This window comes from Temnothorax nylanderi, unplaced genomic scaffold (genome assembly GCF_030848795.1).
Source record: "Temnothorax nylanderi isolate EJ_2023f unplaced genomic scaffold, tnyl_v1.0 TNYL_tig0041_pilon, whole genome shotgun sequence".
Taxonomy (NCBI): domain Eukaryota; kingdom Metazoa; phylum Arthropoda; class Insecta; order Hymenoptera; family Formicidae; genus Temnothorax; species Temnothorax nylanderi.
This window is the reverse complement of record NW_027249103.1, coordinates 345,271-371,977: the sequence shown is the minus strand read 5'-3', so window position 1 is coordinate 371,977 and position 26,707 is coordinate 345,271. Positions and strand designations below refer to the sequence as shown.

The 26,707-nt window shown below is 35.2% G+C and overlaps 2 protein-coding genes across 4 annotated transcripts in view; one reads left to right on the top strand and one right to left on the bottom strand.

Annotated features, from left to right (window-relative positions):
* LOC139771532 (protein turtle homolog B) overlaps window positions 1–1,977 on the bottom strand; it is a 235,199-nt gene extending 233,222 nt beyond the window's left edge. For all 3 annotated transcript variants that reach the window (XM_071704377.1, XM_071704379.1, XM_071704380.1), the window contains exon 1: window positions 1,314–1,977. The gene's annotated coding sequence lies outside the window, so the exon portion shown is untranslated. The remainder of the gene's footprint in view (window positions 1–1,313) is intronic.
* Window positions 1,978–3,391: 1,414 nt separating this feature from the next.
* Nachrbeta2 (nicotinic acetylcholine receptor beta2) overlaps window positions 3,392–26,707 on the top strand; it is an 87,237-nt gene continuing 63,921 nt past the window's right edge. Inside the window, exon 1 of the mRNA XM_071704376.1 lies at window positions 3,392–3,410. The gene's annotated coding sequence lies outside the window, so the exon portion shown is untranslated. The remainder of the gene's footprint in view (window positions 3,411–26,707) is intronic.

The following is a 26,707-nucleotide window of genomic DNA, read 5'->3' as shown; positions in this document are numbered from 1 at the left end:
GTAGTACACGGTAGCACAATATTTCCAATATTCCGTATTCACATATTCAGAACAATATGGCCCGCTTTAAGTTTGTAAATAATATCTCATTATTTTATTATTTCAACATAATAATGTGTCGCGCCGAATAAATTCCATTATGTGTATATCTAGTAATGTTATTTTATTTGTATATCTACGATTTCGTGTCGTCGATTAATCGCGAATAAATACTCATCGAATATATGCTATTGTGTTATATGGTATATTCATATATTAATGACGAAATGTATATTTTCGAATAGTTTTCATTAGTCGCCATCCTGATCACGAATGAACTATGATCAATGGCGCTCACTGTTGTCGTTATAATTAAAAAAATTTTAAATTGGCTCATCACGAAACTGTCACGAAAATTAAGGGAAAAGGTTGCAAAGTGAGGAGTAGTGTTAATGAACGTGGCAAAGCCGAACGTGGCGCTCCGCGAAAAATGGTGCGCAATTTTTAATTTGGAGCACCGCAATTAAAAATTACGGACGTGCGTGCGCGTCACCCCCATTTTTTTTAATATGTACGGTAACCAAATGAGCGTAGAATCATAAATGAAAATGGAGAATTTTAATCATAAAATAATGAAAGAAAAATACACGATGCGCGCGTACGAGAAACGCGTCTAGCGTTTCACAGATATTAAAATATACACGCGTTTAAATGTATACAAACATGTATATTTTAATATGCCGGCCGTATTCATAATTAGCGATATTGTAATAATGTATTTTAAACACATAGCAACATTTCAAACACACAAATTTAAATTTTATCACAAGAACGGTAAATATATTTTAATTTTTATTTTACAAGAATCACTTTCCGGATATTTAATTTTAATTTGTAGCTAAATTCCAGAAATATTCGATAAAATACTAAACTGACAGAAGCCAGTAACATCAAGTTACTTTCGAGAGACACAATTTCGGAATTAAAATGCCAACACGGCTGCAGAAAGCGCGAACTTGGTTACGTTGAAATACCGAAATACGTATTCTCGAATATTGTCATTCGCAGTAGATATTCCGACGTAATATGCCTAGCCAGTGATTAACATTTACCAAATAAGCCCTCACTTATTTGTGCGAGACGCATTAATACCAATGCCATATGCCATATTGATCATTCGACCGAATATCGTCCATCCAATAACGTTCGCGCAAATCGTCAGTCTCTCGCGCAAACGTTTCCCATCGATCGTTGCTCCGCGATCTGTATACGCACTGTATATAAACTCGGCGAAAAATCGAAAACGAAAACAAAAAGAGAAATCACGATCTTACCGTGTAGAAGATCCTTGGAGATAATAATCACAGCACACGACATTCCCTCCGAATGCGATCGCCCGTCACGACAGTCCGTTTCACGCTCGAAGGTCCGATTACCATCGTCGAGAACGTTGCCTCGCAGCTTCACGCAGGACCATCACCGTGTTAATCCTCTCGATCACGAACACACACGAAAAGCACGCACACACTCGCGTAAAAGAAGAGAGAGAGAGAGAGAGACGGGGAGGCGAGGAAATTCGGTAAGAAAAAGGAGCACACTCTCCTGCAACTTGTTGCGAAGCGCGCGATTGGCACCTTCTAGATCATCCGGGCCGACAATGTTTTCGCGGCCGACCGATCGACTCGTCAGTCTCGCCGAGTTTTTCGAAAGAACTCCGTCGCCGGTCACTTTCACCACCGCCACCGCCACCGCCACCGCGGGATTCCGCGAAATTCGATAACAAGTGTTCTCCGAATTCAAATACGGAGCGATCGCAGCCCGCTCCGCGATCTGCGCCTCGTCGCGCGTCGCCCCGCACGAATTGTGCCCGTTGATAACTTCGGAGCGGTTGGGTATATGCCGGGGTACGCGCGACCGGTAGCCGCCGAGGGTGACTTTCCGCTCGGCCGACCGTGGAACTACTCGTGGAAGGGATAAAGACGCGACGACCGCACGACGATGCGACGAGCACTGACTGCCACTGAGCGACGTGAGTGAGCGGGTCGAGTGGGGCATGGGGCGCGCGCCGGTCGCTCGCCCGAGCCCGGCCGAAGATTCCCGACGTGCGCCGAGCCGCTCGCGAAGTGTGCCCCGCGCGCGCGAGCAAGTAAACGGCTTCCGCGCGATGCATTACTTTTCGTTTTTTTTTCGTACTTTTTTCTTGTATTAACGCGCCGATGACCGTGACGGTGCGCGAGAATCGTGTTTCCGTTTTGCGAAGGGCGAAATTTACAACGGATGATAAATACACACACCTCGGTGCCGGAGCGCTCTCCGAGAAGCCGGAAGCGAGATCGCTTAGCGCCTTCACTCCGATATGCCTTTTCGCGAGCGTTACTTACGTTACTTACCGCGGGCGCCGCGCCGCGCGGGTGGAACGACGCCGCTGCTCCGTCTCTCGACTCCGCCGTGCCGTGCCGATGGCGATGCCGTGGTGTCACCCGCCGTGTTACATACGTATGTCGCGCGTTTAATGTCGCGTAAGTTATTCGATATTTGCCGGGTAATGTCGCGTAACTCGTTCGATACTGCGACAGTGATATTTCTAACGTCTTTTACGCGACGCGACGCCCCCCGGCCCCGCCCGCGCCGCCACTCAGCTCTCTCGCGATGATAAACACTCGCCCGACCACCGACCACTTCGCCCGTCGCCGAACTATCGACGGTATCGACCTTCGATCGAGTGCCGATGTTGGGCTTCGCAATATGGCCGATGGCGATCGACGCAATGGCAACTTCACACTGCACACGTGTTCACGGTGTACGCACTACGTCACAACGTCACTGCGCATTTATTTCGTCGGTGGACGATAAGCGTCGCGGGCGAAACGAGCGAGACCGGTAACGGTAGGTATACGTTGGTATAATTGTTGAGAACAAAAATATACTGGAGCCCATCGAAAGCTTTTACATTGCGTCATAAATGTATATTAACATTTCCATGAATATTTAATCCATAAATCGACGAATGAGCCAGAAATTGTGGCACGGGCGTACCGCGTATGTGCGCGAGTGCCGCGAATGTATATGACTCTTGCCTGATGTCATAATTATAATGTAATATAAACAGCAACGCGAAAACACTTTAATGCAGCATAAAAATTACCCCGTAACGACAATCTATGGCAACGTAAATATTAATATTAACCGAATAATAATATACATTTATGGCGTACATTATGATGTACAGACAGCGTACGCAGCTATTATTATTGTTACACAGAGATATTTTTCGAATTAGTTTCTAACGAGCTAAGTAATAACTGCGTAAAAGTTATGCCGTATCTTATACAGATCACAGCTATAATTGTATTACTTTTTCCGTGCTTTCAGGGAATTCAGCCAATTCTGCGTGGCAGTAACTTCGTGGCAACGCACGTAACACCGAGACGGTAAGTCATTAGAAGTTATGATTGATAATTAATACTTGCATAATGGCCTCGGAAAGTTCTGAGATTTTCAAAAAATTTCTACAACTATGTTGAGACAATCTGATCTTATAATAAAATATACCTTTGGAGTGAGCTTAGTCAAAGAATGAAAGGAATTATGTCACGCTCGATGAAAGCAAACAGTTAATAAAAGAGACAAACGGCGAATTTTTAAGCAATCAAATAAGGATGTTAAAAAACAAAATAAAAACAAACTTGTTTATTTAAGTTACAAAAAAACTGTTAACATTTGGACCACACTTGGGTTTCGTCAAAACATTATAACAAAAAACCACCAATAATTGCATTAAAAGATAAAATAAATGTAAGATGTAATTATTTTATTTTATCTTTTAATGAGATTTCTTGTGACGTTTTGTTATAATGTTCTGAAGAAGACTAAGTATGTTTCAAAACGTTAACAATTTTTTATAATTTTTAGATTTTTAATAAACAAGTTTGTTTTTATTTTATTTTTCAACTATATTTCAACAAATCTTTATTTGATTGCTCGAAAATTGGCCATTTTGTCACTTTTAATCAAAAGATACTTATTCCCCGTGGTAAATATTATCTTCTTCTCGAGCTACTTCAAACAAATAAAAATTTTTTTCAAGATTTCATTGCTTTCTTATGTTGGCAAACGTTAATTTATGTATACGAAGTTATCCTTAAAAAGCGATTGCATGATAGATGTAATGTCAACTATACTAAGATTTCTTGAATTTAAAAAAGTTCAAAAGCCCATGAAAGAATGCAGAAGCTGCGTTCTATAATCAATACGCAAATGGATATACGTCTGAATTTCTTTCGCGATACATTATTCATCAGAATCATTAACAGAATTAAAAGATTTCTGTATGCAGCTCATATTTTCAGATAAAATAATTTAAATACCCTATTTTATCTTGTTTTTACGTAATTTGTAAAGCTTTTTAATTATATACGCGCGATAATAATTATTCATAAACATCAGTAAATGTCGCAGTGTCTCGTTTATGCGGGCACGTATAGGAAAAACTCGTCTCTGCAAAATATTCCGAGAAAGACGCGAATAGAATTAGCGAACGAACTATATCCGTATATTTATTCGTTAGGGAAGAAGTTATTTTCGCGCGAAAGACAGGATTTAATCTGGCTGCAACGTAGCTCCGCGTATCCGTGGTTTATGATATGGCGTTTCGTTCACGTCGAAAAAATATGGACGTCCAATACTGGGCTATGATTATGTAAAACACGGAAAATCCCAGTCTACCTGAAAGTAATTGGAACATTCGCCCAAGAGATTTTTTGGATCGAACGCATTATGCGCCGTACGTGTGTTCCATGCATTTTTTGCAAGTTATGAGGGCGTCGTACATATATACGGCGTCATTTTATTTTGCGGAGCGTGGCGCTCCAGTGTTTGCGGTCTGAGTTGAGTATCTGCGTTGAGTGTGTTGAAGGAGCATATACTCCCGCGAGCTGTCGATATGTACACAAACACGAGGGGGGAGAGGGAGGGGGAGGGGGAGGGGGTGTGTGTATCTCGGCATTCCCTCTTGATGCACTCACCAAGGTACGCATGCATTTTTATAAACCGTCATAAGCGGATATACTGGTTACGCTGCTTGATTCATATCTCAACTTTGCGTTATACCCGCGACAAACTCACCGAAAAAAGAAATTGTAGTACAACAATTATTTATTCCTTGGTGTAAACCAAGAGAACGAGTATCAGCAGTATAGGAAGAGCCCGAGAGATAATGATAAAAGCATAAAATCACAAATTATTATGAAACATGGATAACATAAAACTAGAAGGAACGCAGGTAATAATACAAAGGATTTAAAAGGTTGAAGTTTAAATGTGTCATGAAATATGTAGACAAGAAATCTTCTGATACTTTTTCTTTTTTTAAACCATTCTCATATATACAATACCTATACATATAAAAGATAGGGAAAAGATATTTTCAAGTTCAGAGAAAAGAGATATTTTTAAAAATAAAATCGTGAAAGTCCAGGTGAAAATATAAATCGCTAAGAATCATAATTGCCAAACTGTCCGTATTCCGACAACAGAAATGTAAAAATTTTCGTTATTTATATATTTTTTAGTTTGTCGAATAGGATAAATTTTCCTCTTTTTATAAATATTTATTATAGGTAGGCACTTTATTAAAAAGAAACACCAAAATATTACGTCTTCATGTAGATATATTTAAAAAGCAGCAAGGCATTCCGAAATGCGATAGCTTGTGCGCTCGAAAGAAAATTGTCTCTCAGCTTTTCTAACGTCTATCCAGCAGATGCACTCACGTGATTTGCTCGTCTCGGTTGATGAGAATACATGCTCCGACTCATCGCAAAAAGGCTTGGCCGCTATAATGTCGTATTGATAAAGATAATGGCAGTATGCCTCCCCTAATAGCCTAGCGATAAAGACAAGAATGACGCTGAGGCAAATAATAAGTCTTTTTGCATCACAAGCAACCTTTCTCATTATACCTATTTATAGACTTATACTGTAGCAATCCATTTATAAACTTATTAGCGACTTATGTAGCGACCTATTCATTCATAGACTTACCCTGTAGCGAGCCATAACAAGCCACTTTACGTCTGTGAAGTTGGCCCACTTGATCAAAATTTGGACAAGCCACCTTACTAACCAATAAGACATATTTTTTATGTTATATTTTATTTTTTATAAATTTGCTCCAAAGATGAGAAAATAATATACGTATAGCTTATTTTCGAAGCAGCGCAAGTCGAATTTTGTAATATCATGAATTTTAATGAGATGAGTATGCAAACTGCTGCGGTATATTTATCTTACCAAGATTTTGAAACTGAATCTACGCCACCTTTAAAATAAGCGGCTTATATCTATATATAATATAACGCGTTTTAATATAGGTACGTGATAACTCTCTTTTGTAAGTGTGTTTTTTATTTATAATGGAACGTAATATATTTATTTGATAGTCTATAATTTCAAATATATATATTAAAATGCAATTAGTCAGAATCAATGAAATATAAACCAAGTTTATTACTAAAATTTAAGCTTTTAAATATATAGGATAATTAAATGCACTTTGAAAGACAATATTTAATCATTTAAAAACCAAATGCATAATTGAAAAAAAGTAACAATATTCTAAAGTATAAAATCTTATATCTTATATATTTACATTTAAAGATTTACATCTATGAATAATTTAAATGTGAAAGTAATCTCTTGAAAATAAGAGATTACGTAAAAATATAGTTTACACAATACGAAATATCGATTGCTTGTTATATATTTCACCCGCGATATTATAAACTATTTAGTATAATTTTCTATTCTTCAACGAAAAATTCGTTTTCTTCTTTTCTCTTTCTCATCGACATAAATCACGTGAGGCAAGCTAGCCACTTATTAAGCAGTGGCCCTAACGGGTGGCCAATTATTCAAATATGATCGAATAAATACATAAGCAAGCGAGAGACAGTTAAATCGATCTGGAGCGATGCGATGTCGTTTGTATACATATAAAAGGCACCGACGAATGAGCGGTCGTTATTCGCCGGGATCTTCTTGTCGTCGGCGATGCGAGCGCACCTTTTTCGTGCTGGATGCGCAATGACGGAAGAGAGGAGGGGTTCGTTTCAAAAGAACAGCGCAAGAAATTACGAGTGCCCCAGCACGAAAACCACCTAGACCTAAACAACCTCGCGTTTTCTGTCATCATTCCAAAGCGTATACGCGCATACGCCCACGGATAATCGACGAATGCTCGCAGTGACGTTTTTCTTAATTATTTCGGTACCTCGAACGACTGCTTCGAAACAACAACGAGCATCGACGTTAATAACGTAAATATGTCAGGTAATATCTAAAATTATTTTTAATGGGTATTAAGTCGCATCAGCCGTTTAATTTTGCTGCGAATCATTATAAATTCGTTCGCGAAATGTAAATTTGTGCTCTTTCATTTAATCTTCGAAGCTATGTAAGCTTCTTTTCATTAAAAAAGGAATTGAGACTATGAGATTTATGTAGACTACGCATCACTGTAGATATTACGATATACAGCGATTACAATACACATTTAATATATAGACTTGTGCAAACTACGGTACACCGTTAAACTTTCAATCTACAAATTGTTTGACGAAAGTTAATATTCAAAGTTAATATTCATCAGAGAGGTCGATCTTTCTTTAACAGAAAAATCAACATATCGATCATTATAATCTTTCAATCTTAAGTGATTTAAAATCAAGACCTTGTTGTAAATTGCAGTATTGGAATGCAAATATATATTCTGTCTTTTTATTTAATTTTATAGGTACGTTTTGTTTAAGGGTATAAACTTAGAATTCGAATTTTATTATCATGTCAAGTTACATAAAATTATTGAAATCGAAAATTACTGAAATATACAGAATGTTAAATTAAAAATTAAATGATATTAAACTTTTGAATTAAATTGTTGCTTAAAAGCCATGGACGAAGATTTGTATTTATAGATCAAAGATTTTATTGCCACTCAGAATAAATAATGCTTTTATATATGTGTACGCTTAATAACGCGATATAATAACAATAACGTGTCGATCATCTAACAATTGATCACACCGAACAATTCTTCATTTTCTTTTCCATGGATATTAAGCGGGAAGTCAGAACACTTGATTAAATAAGACATCGATCAGCCATTTTTCGTTATCCCATTCTCTGGCCTGCAGCCACCATTCTTTTCATCAGTTTTCTCGGAATACATTTTGACAACATGCAGAGAGAGCCAACCGCGACGTCCCGCGGCCTCTTCGGAGTTTATGAGAATGCATGTCATTGACTCTATTGTGCGGCTTATGGACCCCGGCGAGAGCAGACACGAAAAGGACCCTTTTCGAGATGCTCGTAAGAAAGCAAGAAAATTCTTCACACATGATATCCCATTATTGTTCATTTTAAGCGCTTCAACAGCAGGTACGCGAAAGACTTTTATTTCCGTTCCGTAGAAACGCTTGAGAGATATCATCTGGCGAGATTATTGGGCGGGGAATGTTATATCATCAGAAATTAACACATTAAAAGGATCGCGCCTGATTTTAACAAGTGCAATACAATTGTGTATGTTCGTTCACAATTTTTATTGTTTTTAAAACAATCTTGAAATTCTGTATCTCACGATAACAAATTAAAATCGCGCGATTTTCTATGCGCAAGTTATGAAATAATTATTAAGCGTATATTTTTTTCTAAATGATTTACTATTAATCACAATTATATTTCTTACATTATATAATCACTAATTATCAACAATGAAATGAAGCTTGAATTGAGTAGAATGTCATAATAAAGGGAGTAATTTTCTTATTTCGCAACATTTGTCGAAAAAAACCTTCCCGTCATCATGGTATCTTGTAGTAACTATGTGCTCTGACGTGAACGGGTTAAGCGTGCGTAATAAGGTTAATGGCCCCCGACAGGCACCTTGCGGCGAGAAGAACCGCAGTACGACGTCTCGAGACTTAAACGTGTCGCTTTAAATAGTCGATCAACCACTTAATGTCTCTCGATTATGCCAATTTGAGGGAAGTAGTGCGCGTCACGCCACTCGGATTTCCAGAAAAATTATTACCTCAGCCTGTATATACTAAAATACGCAAGCTGTATTTTGTTTTTTATCACAAGGCTTTTTTGCTACAAGATTTATTATTAATTTTATTATTAAAAATTCTAAATTTATTACAAAAATTTAAAAAGACGTGTCACTTAATCAAATTCCTGTTGAAAAAAGGATCAACTTCAAATCGGTCGTATAGAAAAATTTGTCGACTTCTCAAAATTACTCCGTATACTATTATCTCGTAACAATTCAACGACGAAAGAGTTATCGATTACCGTGGACGCCGATATTTGCATCGATGAACAGATGGAATTAAACGCCAGTAGGTAATCTATAGATATATTACTATTCGACGACTTTGTATCGAATAAAAGCCTACAACGAGAAGAACACACGGCCGGCTTGCCGCGAATTCATTATCGAGTTCGTTTGAATTTGTCGACTAGGTGCTTTATTTCACTCTACCGCCTCGAACGTTGGATGAAATCTCAATACATGGATCTTTTCGCGCGTGACGTACGCGAACGGTGATTCGTTCGAAATTAAATCTTTTTCGATATCCCTTTTGATGTAATTCGTTTTAATTTTAGCTCGCCTCCGTGCTTCGGCCTCTACGGAAATAATATGTAGAGACACAATGGAAATTTCTCGAAAGAGGAGATACGTGAGCTAACGTTCGAACAAACGTTCTGTCTAACTTTTTTTCTCCTCCACGTATCTTTGATAGATCTATAGAGACGGCAGTGAAATGTTATTTATTTTAATTCATATAGGCTAGCGGCTAGCTGTTCAAACGGAGTTATTGAAATGGAACTATTCAAACATACTTCGCAAATTGCATTTTGTCGAATAAATATTTTATCGACTTTTCATATCATGGTATTTTGCCAGATATTGTATGATCTCGATTGCACGACCTATTATATTATATGCTATGCAAAACTTTTATCGCAATTTTTTAAATATTTATTTTCTGAAAAGATTTAAAAAGTTGAGATTTTAGCCATTTTTATCTAGCAAGATGCTAGATGAAAAAAATTTTAATTTGCGGTGCGCATAATTAATTTATATTTCGGCAAGGTAAATTTAATCTCGCTTAGCATTTCTCGTATTGATCGATCATGAATAGTTTGTAATAATGTAAAAATTATTTATAGAAACAATAATACTGTATAAATATGAAATTATATATAATACATACGTGATGCACATACGTACGTATGAACATCGATTTGGACATTATTTAAACAACAATGAATGAAATATGAGTTAATCCCGGTGTCTGCAGAAAATTTATTTTTTCAACAAATTGCGGAGATAAATTTTGTGCATACACAGAATACACAAGGTTTCTATTAGAAGTTTATTTTGTACTCAGATTACGAAATTAACTTTCGCCAAATGATATTTCTATTACAACGCTCACGTCGCGATATATAGGTTAAAATTAATGCAAAACATAGGATGCAGATCGATGTATATAATATCGCGCATGACATAGTTATATTGAATATTAATTTATTCGTGATAACGAAATTGATACTTCAACGGAAATCCGCTCGCGTCTTTCCACGTGACGATACAAAGCTTAATAACAAAACTATAATGAACGATTTAACATTTACCGAGCACGTTATATAACAATTCGAAGCAGATGGACGCTTTTGAATGTCCGCAAAAAAAATAAGGAAAGCTAATACTGTAATTGTAACAAAAGTCGAGTAGATCTCGTTGTCTTTGGCAATAATAAACGTGACGACCACGTTATTATGGTCTCGGCCGTGTCGCGAAGGCGGACAATAAAACCGCATCCGAAACGAGCGAGGTTTAAACACCCGATCAAACGACAGCGGTCACACGAATTGCGAAATTAGCTCGGAAGCGAGTCGACTATTATCCAGGCGTTTAACGTTAAGAGACGTAAACGTCGGAGAGCGTACTCGAGACTCGAGTATGCCCCTTTAACGCAGACGAAGAGAAGTGTCCGAAGATATCGGGCGGTCGACGCGGCGCCGCGCCGCGCCGGCCGACACATTTTGTAAATATTTGGTGGCCGCGGCGATATCGTTGCAGACAGTAGACTGCAGCGACGGGAAAAGTCGGATCGCGATGATATATTCGTGAGAAAAAAGCAGCCAAGCGAAAGGCACTAATCCGCACCGCTTTTCGGGAAGAATTAAACGAGCGTCATCAGGAGAGAATAAGGCAGAAGTCCACGCGATTGTAACAATGATAGGAGAGGAAAATTTTAAGAATATAAAAAGATTTACGTGCAGAGAGAGAGAGAGAGAGAGAGAGAGAGAGAGAGAGAGAGAGAGAGAGAGAGAGAGAGAGAGAGAGAGAGAGAGAGACGTGAAAGAAAATCATAGTGGAAAAACCGTGTGTGAGTATATATGTCCTCAAAAATATAGAAACTTTGTGCACATGTCACGTAATAGTGGTAATACCAGATGCTATCGACTATTTGGACGAAGGATTATTTTTAACACTGAAACAGAGTAAATTGTTTTCACGTAATAGATATTTTATGTGTATATAGATCCGTATATAGCGTACATTGCGGCTTCTGACATATTTATATAAATCTATAATAGCATAATTCAATATATTTTTATTCAAATGAAATAATTACTAGTAAATTGTGTTTGTTGACAATGTTTACTATACATTTTAATTAATTTTTTAGATTTTGCATTTTGCAGTATTTTACTAAAACTTTGATACGATAGCCGGATACAAATATTCGTTAAAGTACCACTTAAACATACTGATGGGACTTAATAGGCTCGTATAGGACATTTAATCGATAACCCTCGTTTCGTTGCGCCGATAATGATACGCGAGTGTGAAGAGCCGAATTTACAAAAGCGATCGACGGTTGGAATTTCGCTTTATCGCGGTTGCTCCGCTTACAAACCAGGGACACGCCGTAAAAATTCATTTTAACCAACGCGCGAGGCTTGAACGCGGTCTAAACAATGCACGTTAGTTGTGGAAAAAAAGAGGGGAAAACAAAATATGCGGGAACAAAGCAAAAATCGCTGGAGCACGCATCGATTTCGATACATCGATCTGCTGACGGGCAGATTCATTGTTTCGATATTTTCCATCGCATATTTTAATTGACATTCGAGAAGCGCGTCGCGAGAACCATCCACACATCAACGCGCCCGGCATTGTGCGGGGGCTCAATGCCAATCGCCGGGAAGCATAACCGTAACGCGTCTCGGTGAGAAAAAGTATTAATTTGTTTGCTCTTCCGAATAGAATGGAATGAAAAGTCGAGTGCTCTCGCGGTAGAGCGGGCAAAAATCTGCTGATTTCTTTCAAATCGGATGAGCTCAATGAGAACTCATTTGAATCTAAATTAGACGCCTTTTTTTATTATACACACATAACGAAATCTTTTTCCTATATATTTAATACAAAATATTTTGTCAACTGTTAAAATTCCATGTAAATGCCGTTATAAAAATATTTATAAATTCTTAACTCTAATCGCAAGAATTTTAATCAAGATGCATAACTTTGTTATTAATAAAAATTAATTTGTAAAAGTTGTTTCTCGTTCTCTCAAGCAAACTCGAAAACGTATTTTGGAAAGTTAAGCGCTATTAATAATATGAAGCGTTATCTTGAAAAATTGTCTGTAATCATTGCACACGATTGGAACTTCCTCCTTGCTGTAACATCGTGATTCGCGAAGTCGATGGTTAGGATGTACTTTCCTGTTATTTTGCCGGTTTCCGCGAAATTTCGAACGCATTAAATCGAAGCACGTTCCTTATCAGCCATGCTCGACCCACTCTGTCATAACGCATCTGCCGAGCCAGCTAGTTTCAGGAAAACAGATTTTGCGACACTTTTCGATTTCCATTCGATCCCTCGCACGAATTCGTGGTATTTTTTCCAGTCATAATATCAGAAGCGTCAAAAATACATATATATATCATAAATATGCAAAATATTGCACACGATAACAATAGCTAGATTTTCTTTAATATGTAATCTATAAAGCTTGCTTTCCTGATTACAATGATATAAATTATTAAAATTTATTAAATGGAAATATTTTGGAATAATTTATAGTATTTATTTAATTATAATTTTATTTATATATACATATATTTAAAGAGAAGTTGCATTTTGAATATTTTACCGGTGGACATAATAGTACACGGATTATATTTGTAGTGCAATGGTGTGTAAAGCTTTCGAGCGTTAAAGAGCATTAACCCTGGAATGCTGTTCTAGATTAATTTTCGCGCGCGCCATCAACATAATTTATCTTTTAGTGTTTTGTAATTGAATAAGAGTGAAATGTGTATTTTACTATACCTATTTACAAATTAAAAAAGACTATTGCAGTTAAACTAGTGTTAAAAATAAATAAAAATTGGCTTTTTTAATAAAAATTCTTGCAATATCTTACAATGTTAACTTGCTATAGTAATATAGAAAAATTAATTTCGCATTTTCTAATTAAAAATAATTGTGCAAATGGCACGAGGCATCTTAATCGTAAGATGGTGAAAAGAAGAAAGAAGGTTAATTAAAATACTGACGCTAAACGAAAGTATTGTGCGCGTTTCTCTCTATACGAGAATGGCGGGAAGGATTCGGGAGAGTCGAAGATCGAACATCGGCGTATCCTTTCCGCGAGCTATTTGCCGCGTGATAATGAAGCTGGTGGTTCATTAGGCGAAAAAAAGCTCTGGTAGCTAACGTTATTGGACAATCCGGCTACCGTCAGCCGCTTTATCTCGCTTTTATTCGATCCTTTATTCGCGTTTCCTTCCTTCCTCGCTCTCTCTCTCTCTCTCTCTTTCTCTCTTTCTTTGTCTCGCTACATTGCCTATCACCTTTTCCCTTCCATCCTTCGTTGGTGGCAAATCCCTCTCGCTGCGTAGCTCTGTGGAATCGCAGCTTCAGTCACTGTTCCACTCTAGGGATTAAGTGTATATCAGATGATACGAGATTCCGTAGAATTGAATGTGCCACCGGCGGCGGTACAGTATCAACGATATATGTATACATTACATATGTATGTATGTATGTATGTATATGTGTATGTGTGTGTGTGTGTGTGTGTATATATATATATATATATATATATATATATATATATATATATGTACACCGAGGGGGGGGATTATTCTGTTATTTTATCGGGTACCCGGGATCGAACACGCCCGCGGGTTTGACCGAGATGCCCTGTTCGTACGTTGTTGGTCCAGTGAAAAGGTAGGCGTGCATATTTATCGCATAGTCAAGGGTTTGTTTAGGCAACGATAGTGATTCGCATTTTTGTCAAAAGACACGCAGTCACGCGACTTACTAGACGTCAGTCATTATGCTACCTATAATAATCGTTATGACTGAAGAGAAGAGAAAAAGCAAGAATATAGATAAAAAGTAAGAATGTATATGAATAAAATGTGCGATTGCGTGTATGGGGAAATGAAATAATTGCTTACCTTATCTAATAAAATTTAGATATTTGATAATTTAATTTAACGGAATGCGTGAATATTTAATTAAATTTTGGTATCTCTGTTAATAATTAAAGAAACTTTAATAAAGAAAATTTAAATTTTTTTTTTAATAAAGATAAATTTTGATATTAGATTCTTTTGCAAAGAAAATGCATTTCTTTCTTGAATATAAATAAGGTAATTGTAACAGTATGTATAATACTGCAATTGTACGTTAAAGAAAGAAATTAATAAGTTCATAAAAAAAACAAACTGTTATCGTAATACCGTACTTGCTGTGATAAATCGCTAATTCGCAACAAGTAGTTAATGGCGTCATAACGTTCGCAGTAATATAAAACCCTTCTCACACGGAGATTACAACGCGACACGATAACATACGATAATTTCCATCGTATAACGACCGCGATACTTTTTTCTCCACCAAAGTTATAACGTAACTCAGAATTCTCTTTAAAACAAAAAAAGAGAACTCGAATGAACGTGTTAATTTAACAAGCCGTGCACGAAAAAGCAGAGTCAATCTCACCGAACTGCTCGTTAGCGCATCTCGAATTCTATATAATTTGTAGCGTGCATACGCATTTAACCTTGAAAGTGAAAGGCCGAATCGGGATTCAGGAATCTAAACTCTGCAGATCTGTATAATATGAGATGGATCCTGATTTCAAAGAATGTCAGGAGTTTTGTATATATTAAAATATTTAAATATTCAAATAATTAAAATATTACATAGGACAATTCTGTCTGTTTGAGACGCGAGAGTTTCTTATATTTTCCACACTTAAAATGAAATAAACGTTTATCTATAAAATAATTTTTTAACGTATAGAAAAGGAAAAGTGTAGCGTGAGAAATGCGATTAAATTAAACAGATGTTGTGATACCAAAGTTAAATAAGATATGAAGTTACATTTAAAACATTTGTTATCATACAATTTAAAAATACTAGTAGGTAATCCTAAAAATTTGATTCCAATATTCCATACAAGCTAAGCTAGAGCTCTAGTGTACAGAAACTTCTGATTATTATAAACAATGGTCACTATATATATGTGTATAGTTGTAAAAATACAAAAGTAAAATTTCTTAGAATATACAAGAATATCCAAGAATAAAATAAACCAGGAGAATGTGCTAAAGGAGGAAAACGACACATTAGATGCGATCTCGTAAAGATCAATGTAACTAAACTGGTTGCATTGTCTAAACAAAATTCTTCTCATAATATACAACCGCGCGAGGTATTCCGGGCAAGTGAGAGATACACTCACGAAGCACCCAGAAGCGGCGCGAAACGGCTCGTAGAAGGACCGAGGTAGAAGCGATAGATGGAAAAAGGAGAACGTTCGGAAGCGGTATGAGGAGGAAACGCAGAACGCAAAGAAGAGCGACAGAGCGAGATGGAGGAAGACCCTCCAATAACAGTCGCCTTCGTATTGCCAGCCGTCCGAAGTCGAAGGAAACCCACGTCGCCAAAGCGGAATCTCAATCCCGAGCCGGAGAGCCATCGTACGATATTTGCACCGACGATTTTCACGAAACTGTTTAACGACAAAAAAAGAGAGAAGGGAGATATTTGTCCGTGATGCGTTATATGTCGTGTCAAACTGACATGGATCTTAACCGGATTTATTTCGACCTACAGAACTAGGGTTCCTTGTTAATCTCTCAATTCGCTCTTGGCGCTGAAATTTCTCTCAATGAAGCGACCAACTTCATATGAAGTTGCGATACATTCCGACGTTTCTCCGCAACGAGCGACGTTGCGATGCATTAGATGATCAGAAGATACAATCTTGTGATCGCTTTCTTCATTTAAAAAGTGACAGTTTTAACATAATTACATTTTACAATTAGTCTAAATTCATTTCAAAGTAAAAAAAAATTTCAGTATTATAGATTTTATATGTAATAATTATAATTATGATTGCTAAAGAATTTTACACACAATACATTAGCAGCAAATCGACGTGTAATTAAAAATTGATATTTCAAAATAATATTCAGAATATTGTGGGAGCGTATAAAGAAACTGGAGGAGCCCAAATAAAATTTTCGATTATCGAGAATACGGTTTTTTTTTGCAAAGCATGGTAATGATCAACAGAATTGAATATAATTCTTCCCCTTGTCCATCCGTCCGCGATCTTCCATCTTCTTCTACATTCGAAGCTCGCGGCATCACCCTATCATCCCCATCGGGCATTACGAGCAATACTCTTGAGGTTCCTTAATTAAAGGGATTGACAGCTACATTACTAAGAGCCGCGTTATCGAGAGATCGATCTGCCGTGCGGTGGAAAGATCGACCGCTAGGTACGACCGAGCGCATCCTGTTTTTTCGCTTTCGTGAATCGCCTGTCCGGAAAGTAACCGACGGCTGTCTTCCTTCGGGTCCTTTCGTAATTCCGTAGCTCGGTCGGTGCCTTTGAGGAGCCGTCTTTAACCGCTTTCGTATGAAGAATCGAATTCTCTAACAAGAGAGGAGAAGATGCTACGCTTTCTCTATCTCCGACGACGCGCGTCAGGATTCCTCCAAGTTGAAAAGGCAATGTCTTTTGCAACCTCAATCGTGCAGGCGTAGGTACTCTTGGAATACGTATTAACAGACGTTGAAACGAACTTTAAAGCGAGAAGTCAACAAGTCAAAGTTGGCGAATAAAATAGTTGGTAGATCGAGAAATGCTCTACTAAATGATAAAATAATAAAATATTGAAGTAGATTTATTAAATAAATTCTTTCGTACATAACAACTTTAATTTTTATAATAACATGAAAATCCGGAAGATTAAAAAATTTAAAAATTTTTTTCGGCTTTTGATATCCAGTAACAACAAAATTCTCAATAAAAAATTTAGAGTGAAGAATAAATTTCGGACAATGAAGCGGAATGATGCCAAGTTTCTTGAGAAATAGTCCATAATGTATTATTATCTAAATTGCTATTCTCGGTTAAAACTCCAACTGAAGCGTGAGACGGATCCTCGAGGTGAAAGGATCGCTCCTCGACTCTCTGCAGGAAGAATTATTCCAGAATGCTTACTTTCGCTTATCGTGGAGGGTATGCTTGAGCCAGGGCTCTATATGCAGAGTGCTTGTTTAATAATCAAGAGACTTCGCGCGGGATGCATCGCGGTGCCGGCATGCCGGGGCCGCTTAATCAAAATTCTATCGCATCGAGCGCACTCCTCGAGCGCTGGGTCGCTGCTCCTTTTTTCCACCATTTTATGATTCGTCGCCAGGAATATATCTGTCAACAGGTAAACGAGCGTACCTGCTCGCGGTGAAATGATCATTCAGCCTTTATTGTTCCGTGACGCGACGAAAGTGTCGAGTATATTTGCCATCTGACAGATGGAATTTGATATCATGGCAAACATAAGTGGCATATTTAGTGATATATACCTATACACTTCAAGTTAATTCTATGAAAAATTTAAATACCAGAAAATGCTATTATTAAATTTCCATAATGCTAAAGATTAAAGAAATTTTTAACAAAAATATTTAAATAATTGATATATAAAATGAGATAGACATATTCGGATAATTGCAATAAACATTTGAATATATGAAATTTTGAGATATAATATAATAGAATATATATTTTTTTAAATAAAAAGAGAGTTATATTTTTGATGATATTTTTGAGATTTGTTATTCGTTATACATTTTATTTTTGTAAAACAGAGTTACACGATTGTTCACAGTCAAAAATATAAAAATAATTTATTATTACGGTTTGCCATGCCCTTCAAAATATTGTATAAATTCGATATTTTACAATATCCTAGTTTTAATGTTTTAATACCTCTGAAATTCGTCAAATCAAAAGAAAAACAAGTAAAATAATATTATGAAAAACAACAAATCAAGTAAAATGATATTATGATAACATGATGACATGATAACATGATATTATGATATCATATTAACGTAGTAATTTAATTTTTTTCTTGCATTTAAAAATTCAATAATTTTTTAATTTACACAATACGAGATTCTGCAAATTTTATAAATAAAAATTATTTGAAATACATTGCAGTATAATATACATATATCTATACAGTTCAAAAAATTCTCTTTATAACGATTTACAAATTTTCGTTATCTTTAAATTGATTTAATTAAAGATTAACAAAATATAAAAATAGTCAACGATAAATAAGCAGCATCTTTGAAATATACATTTATGTGTAGCTGTTTTCTTTGTGGGATTCCACAACAAAACTTGCAGAAGTCGCAGGATGCGCGTAATTAATGGCATTCTTCGTGGCAGGCAATGCGCTAGCGCGAAAGCACTTCGTTAACCAGACGGGGGTATATGGCGTTAATAAATTTTCCTTAGCTCGCGCAGCGGAGTATTCACGAAGGGACAGGTGGTAATATGCTAATTAGAATTCTCTTAAACCTGTTTACGGCTATCTTATGAAATTGATAAGATAACACGAAACCTGAAGGTTCGATCTCATCTAGTTGTACAAGCGAGCATTCTTCTCGCTCCACGGATTGGAAGCCCTCATTCAATTTATACGATGCATAGATACGCACTTGTCGCTACTACCACGCATGATACCATCATAACGAATAACCGTCATATATCTTGCGGAGAACACATCGCAGTACTATTCTCTATATTAGATTTTCGTGTCGCATCAAGTCGTAGAGTCACTAATTTTAGAATGAAAAATTATAACGGTTTAAACATATAATGCATATTAATATTAACGTTATATGTAGCAACAATAATAGTTTATTTCAGTAAAACATATCAAGAAATAAAAATGCAGATTACACATTCCATACAGATAAATTAATAAAAGAATTCAAATAGAACATAATGGAATTAATACAAATAGTTGCAAAATTACAATTTTTTAAAACTTTGATGTCGAAACTAGGATGTTAATATTCCTTCAGTGCGATCTTAATGGAATCTTAATAGAAAAGAAAGGAAAGAAAGAAAAGAAAAAAGAGAGAATAAAGGTAGAATAATGGAAAAGAAAAGGAAAACTTCTACTAAGTAGACTAAACTAGTAGAAAAAAAGTTTTTTCGTCTAGATTAATAAAATTCAAAAGAAGAAATAGATTTGGGAACAACATCTGTCATCATTATATATAGCGATAAAGAAATAAAAAGATTGATTGTTACAACTAGAAACTCAAATCAATTCCATCGTAGCTAATTGATGTCGTAGGCATAAAATGGATGACTATGGCGATCGTGAAACTTGCGTCAAGTGGCGTCGGATACCAGCCACCGAATGTTTCAGTTATAACTTGTCATAGTTCTTGAACTAAAATCGATAGAGCGTAAATTTCGTCGGCTTTGCGTTAAACTCGTTACGGAGGATAATGGCCGGCAGCTTTCGGATCCCACAGACTCGAATCAGAGACAGTTTGATCGAGTATTCGATAGATGAGTTTACGATACGTTCCCATGCTATCAAAAAACATGGAAACACAGGAAAAAACCAATATACAAACGTTGTTATTGCAAATATATATTTTTTAATTTGTTTCTTTTAGCAAACGAATATTATTCGACGTGAGAATAAAAATATATAATTACCGATTTGCTATTATCATTTATGGTTTCTAAGATTTTGCAATTAACTCTAAAAAATCTGAACAAAAACCTGCAAATTTTAATTATAAAAATTTTTTTAAATCATTTCTGATTGTACAACAGTATTTTAGAATTTTATGAAGACAAAGAATTATGACATTTTAAAAATTTATATAGATTGATATATAGAAATACCATTTTTAAGCAATATTTAACACATTAATATTGAAATACGCGAATTGTTTGTAATTTTGGTATGTCATGAAATTAAAAATTTAAATTTCATATACTTTGAAGTATTAAAATTTAATTTTTTTTATTACTATTTCTTTATCATACTTTCACATTTGCGACATGCAATTGCAAATAACGGCAAATTATTTTCCATATCACAAGCTGTTATACAGTGCTGTATACACACTGTACACACACAAAAGCATTTATTCAAATAATGCTACAGAATGTCAGAACGGCGATGTGCTGCGGCACCGGACGCTCTCAACTAGTTCTGGCATTCTTTTCTTCTCCTCTTTCCAGCACGCTCGTCACAAATAACAGGTCGCCCAGTATATATTTTATAACTACACGCGTGTCGAAGCCGGCGCGTCGTTATACGCTCTTCTCGAACCCGTAATCATCACCTACCATCTATTCCTACCGACGAACGCAGGTATTGGTGCTACACCGCTGCACATCGCTCGAGGGCGAATCCTCTGCCCTCAATGGGAGGAGGGACATCTCCCAGTTACCACGGGACCTCCAGACAATAAATACAGCACCGCAAACCTTCTCATCACTATGAAGTTGTCCTTTCCTCTCTCTCTCTCTCTCTCCTCCCTCCCTCTCTCTATCTCTCTCTCTCTTTCTCTCTCTTATTCTATGCTTCTCTCTTCCTTGTTAACGATGGAGCAGCTCAACCATTCAAGAAGATCCACGACGATGTACGATTAAATGATCGGTAGTTATCGTTAATTGTCGATGGGACAGTGTCGACGTGTCTCCGAAAGAAACCGTGAATTTCCCTCGTAATCTTACAGTTCCCGTCGTATTGCACTTTCCTGTTTAATGTGACAACGAAAATATTTTGATTTTTCTGAGCTAATTGATCAATATGTCAGACAATTAGTTAGGAAGAAACATAATAGTAAACGTCGTGAGAGTTAAGAGTTTCTGAAGAATTTCGACAGTCGCAATAGCAGTTGGGATTTTATTAGATATAGAAATTAGTGAATCTCTTAAAAGAATTTAAATAATATTAATATTTTATAGGATTCTCATATATCTTTGAATTCTCTTAAATATAATTTTTTCTAATCTTTAGAATCTATGTCTTATAAATCTGCAACGTTTTTGTGAGTTGCAAATTGAGTTACTTTGTATTTAAGTTTTGATCACAATAAGCAAATACGAACTTTTAAATTTTATATATAATATATTACATATATAGAACAATAGCAACAGTTATTTTATCTAATTATAATATATTTTTTATTTAATTATTTTTAATAAATAAAAATATTGATTTTATATAACTTTATAAAATCTCGATATTAAACAATTACGAACTTAATCTTAATAGTTACTATTTCTACGACAATATTAAAAAATTAAAATATTTTTTTAACAGATTCGATTAATTCACTGAATTTCTTGAGAATTAGCACACGTATCCACAATTTCAGGACAGCGTGAACGAGATGGAGGAAGAGAGGGTGTATGAGAGGATGTATCCGATCGCATCGCATTTTACCTGCGGGCAGAAATTTACATCTCCCGCAGAAGCATTTAATCAGCTGGTGCCCAAATGGAATTTGGTGGCGCTTTAAAAGGGCGCTCGAGGGGGAACAGGTCGAGCGGGGAGAAAGAGAACGCGGGATAGGCTCGTACATGATATATTCGATACCTAGTAGCCGGTGCCACTCAGGCAGCTTTGTTGAATTTCACGCCATTTGAGTAAATGGGGGAACAGATCAAACAGTGTGGATATTTTGTAGCGCTGTTGCTGTTGCAACGCGTGGTCGATGTAATTCCACTCGCGCGGCGAACTCTCCCCCTCCCCCCTTTACTCCCTCTCTCTCTCTCTCTTTCTCTCTTTCTCTCTTTCTCTCTTTCTCTCTCCATCTTTTTCCGATTAGCTGAACTCCCTCTTACGCCAGAATGGCGCTGACCGTCATAATTACGGCTTTCCCGCCTCCTCTGGCCCCCCTTCTGGCGCGATTTCAGCCAATCTGCAATCAACGCGCGGACAAATGATAGCGTCGCAATTTCGCGATCGAACACCGCCGCCGTCGCTTTGTCAAGCAGACACGCGATTTTCTTTCTCGATGGAACGTAAAGTGGCAACTTGGTCATTCTTTACCGTTACTTTAAGAGGGAGAAAAGAGGTCAAATAGAAAACCTGATAAGAAGAAATGTGTTCTGTCTCGGAAAGGAACGGGGTAACGTCCGATGTGAAATAGTATACATATATATTTAGTTCTCGCTAAATAGTGTCAATAAAAAAATTAGTATATACATTCTATGTCTAGTATGTTTGAAAACAATTTAGCATTTTAATTGTACACATTGGTTTTAAACTGAAAAATATTTTCCCCGCGGTAATTGCAACGTCCACAAAAACACTTATCCAAATAAGCGTAAATATCATTATTTAATATATTTTTTTAATTATGTGCAGAACAATTATTTACAAGATATTACTGACATGTGACCTCCATCTGCCACGAGAATCAAAATATCACATATATGGCACGCGAACACGAAAATGTTAATTAACTAATTAACAAACGGTGATCGTGATTATGAAGCATAAAAGCGATAAATCAGTTATATTTTAATAAACACACATCAGTTCTCTAGAAACACGTGAAAGCAGCGTTACACATATTTTCGGATAAAATCACAGAACTAGGGTTGCACGAGACCAAGACAAGACAATATTTATAAAAATATTGTATTGGTATTGAAAATTTTGGAAATTTTAATCTTGTCTTGGTCTTGATGAATATTCGTAGCAAAAATCTCGTCTTGTCTTGTTCTGTCTTGAGTTTATTAATAATTTTTATCTAATATTAAATAATCGTTTAAAGTAATATTTTATATAATTTTAATAATATTTAACATGATTTAACATATATTACTATTATTACTTTTTATGCATTTATTTATTTTTCATAATACTAAATATATTATATGTGCGTGTGTGTATGTGCGTATTACATACACGCGACTTACATGAAATGTCTGCGTTTGTTTTCTCCAAATTTCTTCCACTGGAAGTATAAATATGCTGCATTCCGAAATTCACTGCCAGTACTGAAAATCTATAATGTGCGTGACACAAACTATAAATTTGTAGTACTGGCAGTGAATATCGGAACGCAGCCTATATTGAAATCTATAATATACGTACCCTATAGATTTTTAGTATGCTCGCGGTGGGAGCAATTAGGAGAAAACAAATGCAGGCGATAGTGATTTGTTTAACAGACTCGCGCAGATTCTCTCTGTTGCATGTCACTGCCGGTCACTGCGTGTCGCGTCGCCGAGACTCACCGGTCGCTGCGTTAGCGTTTTACATCAAATAAGAGAGTTCTTCTTGTTAATTGTTCGAACAACTGTTTTGTCGCATACTTTTAATAAAAATGAAACGCAGTAAATCTAATATAAATCCAACCATAAAAGTCAGGCCAAGTACTTCTACTGAACATGAAAGTGGTGACGAAAATGATGACGAAAGTACGGGAGAAGTTATAATTAAACAGTGCAATTATAAGACCTATTTTAAATATGAAACAAGAAACAATGAAAGAGTTGGCGTATGTTTATTGTGTCAAAAGAAAAATATAACGAAGGAATTGAAAATGAAAAACAGTAACACCACGGGATTAAAAAAACACTTGGAGAGAAATCATGAAAAAGCATATGAACACTTATTTGGATCAAAAGCAATAAAACGTAAAACATTGGTAGAAAATCAAAAAACTATGGATGTATTTCTAAATGTAAGTATTGAAATTAAATTTTATAAATTATGTATAACGTATTATTAAATCCGTACTATTTTTATATTACATAAGAATGTGTAATGGTAAAGAGTGCAAGACATGTACATGTAAAAGTATCTTATTTACCCCTCATTTTGTATTGGGTAGATTGAATAGATCAATACTATAAAATTTTATATATTTATTTTATATTTATATGACATATTATTGTCTTTATAGCTTTTTTATATGTATGTTTATATAAATAATCTTTTGCGTGCTTTTTGTACTTATACACATACACACATTATTATACATACTTACTACTTATACACATTCTTTCTTTATATTATTCTGCAATTATATTTATCTACTTTAAATTTACTGCATGTGTGCAGAATAAATATACGTCTTCTTTCAACAAATTCTGCACAGATTGTTGATGTCTTTATTTTTTATTATGCATATGTATTTATATTTTTTAACACTTAAATTTTGCTTTCTTTACTGTTTTTAATTATTGTATTGCGTAGAAATCATGAATAAACAATTAATCCGTATGTGTGCATGTGTATGTGTATTTATGACGTGTGCAAAAATACAAATTATTTTTTAAAAATATGTATATTTTTTGCAGAATGAAAATCAATCAAGTGATCACGTTTGGGACAGAAGGCTTGTTTCATGGCTGGCTTATAAAAGACTTCCATTCTCATTTTTTGATGATGAAATAACACAAAAATTTTTCCGTGCATTAAATCCTAATATAAATATGCCTAAAAGAAATATTATGAAAGAGAAAGTTATGACTGAATATTACAAAATGAAGGATAATCTTAAAAAAATATTAAGTAAAAATAACTGTAAATTTTCTTTCACAATTGATGGTTGGACTGCGCCAAATTTTGAATCGTATTACGGGGTTACTATACATTTTATAGACAACAACTGGAATTTTCAGTCATTGGCATTAGATTTTGTTCCATCAAATGGAAAGCATACTGGAAAAGACATTGCTAACCTCTTTCTTAATATAATTAAAGATTATGGCATAGAAAAAAAAGTTCAAGGCATAACGTTAGATAATGCTGCTGCAAATACAACATTTATTCAAGAACTTAGTATATTATTAAATAATAAAGGAATAATTTTTGATGTAGAAAATCAGCATTTTCGATGTTTCGCACATATTATCAACTTAGCAGTACAAGATGTTCTAAAACTAATAAAAGTCGATACTAAGCAATGCTATAATAATCCATATTCAGATTCAAACGAATATAACAATAGTGAAGATGAATATGAGTTAAGTGACGATGAAATACATGAAAATGTCTTTTCTCAGATAATAAATAATATTAGAAATACTTGTAAAAAAATACGAAGATCGGAACAATTAACTATTCGATTAAAATTATTTTGTGAAGCTGCCAATATTAAATTTATAAAGCCTGTGTTAGACGTAAGAACACGATGGGATAGCACTTATGATATGTTACACACAGCTTTAGTATTAAAATCAGCGTTAGTGATGATGTGGGATAATTCCGATTTAACAAATTTAAAAATTGCTGAAGAAGACTGGGTTATTTTGGAAAAAATAGTACACTTTTTAAAACATTTTAAATACGTTTCTAAAATTTTATCAAGTGATTCAGACGTAACGTTACCTACTGTTGTGTTAGCATTTAATATGCTTGTTGATAAAATTGAATCAATAACATTAAATTTAAATAATAAGTTTGATAGAAACGTACAAGATGAAACTCTACTTCTTGCATTTCAAGCTGGGCGTGATAAATTATTAAAACATTATCGTAAATGCAATTGGATTTATTGCATTTCTTTAATTTTAGATCCAAGACACAAAATTGAGGGATTTGATGTAACATCATGGGGCAAAGAACTTAAAAATTGTACTATTTTAAAATTTGAAGATATTTATAAAAATCATTATTATTCAGATTATTCTTCAAATAATCTTAATGAAGCAGCCAATACAACTCAAAATATGTTAGAGCGTACTTTTGAAAACGAAGATGTCAATGATAATGATCTAATAGATATAAGTACTGTCTATTTACACAAAAAACCTTCTCCTGTTTCATGGAAGACAGAAATTAATAATTATTTACAGACTCCGAGAGAATGTATAGATGTAAATATTTTAAGATGGTGGAAAAGTCATGCTGACATTTATCCAACATTGTCAAAAATGGCTCGAGACATTTTAAGTTCAACTGCTTCGTCTGTACCAGTAGAAAGATTGTTTTCTATGGGAGCTTTAACTATGACAAAAAATAGGACTCGATTACAAAATGATTCTTTGAAAGCATTAATGTGTATAAATTCATGGATTAAATGTCCTTTGATGTCAAAAATTTGTGGATTTCATTTTTAAAAATTTTATAATTTTTTTATAATTTATAATTCATTTAAAAATAATGGAAAAATGAGGATTATAATTATCTAAGATCAAAAATGGTTCGAGACATTTTTTGCGATTTTATTTTTAAAAATTTTATAATTTTATTGAATGTTTTGTTAAAATGTTTCTATCATATAAATAAAGTTCCTTGTATAGACACATAATTT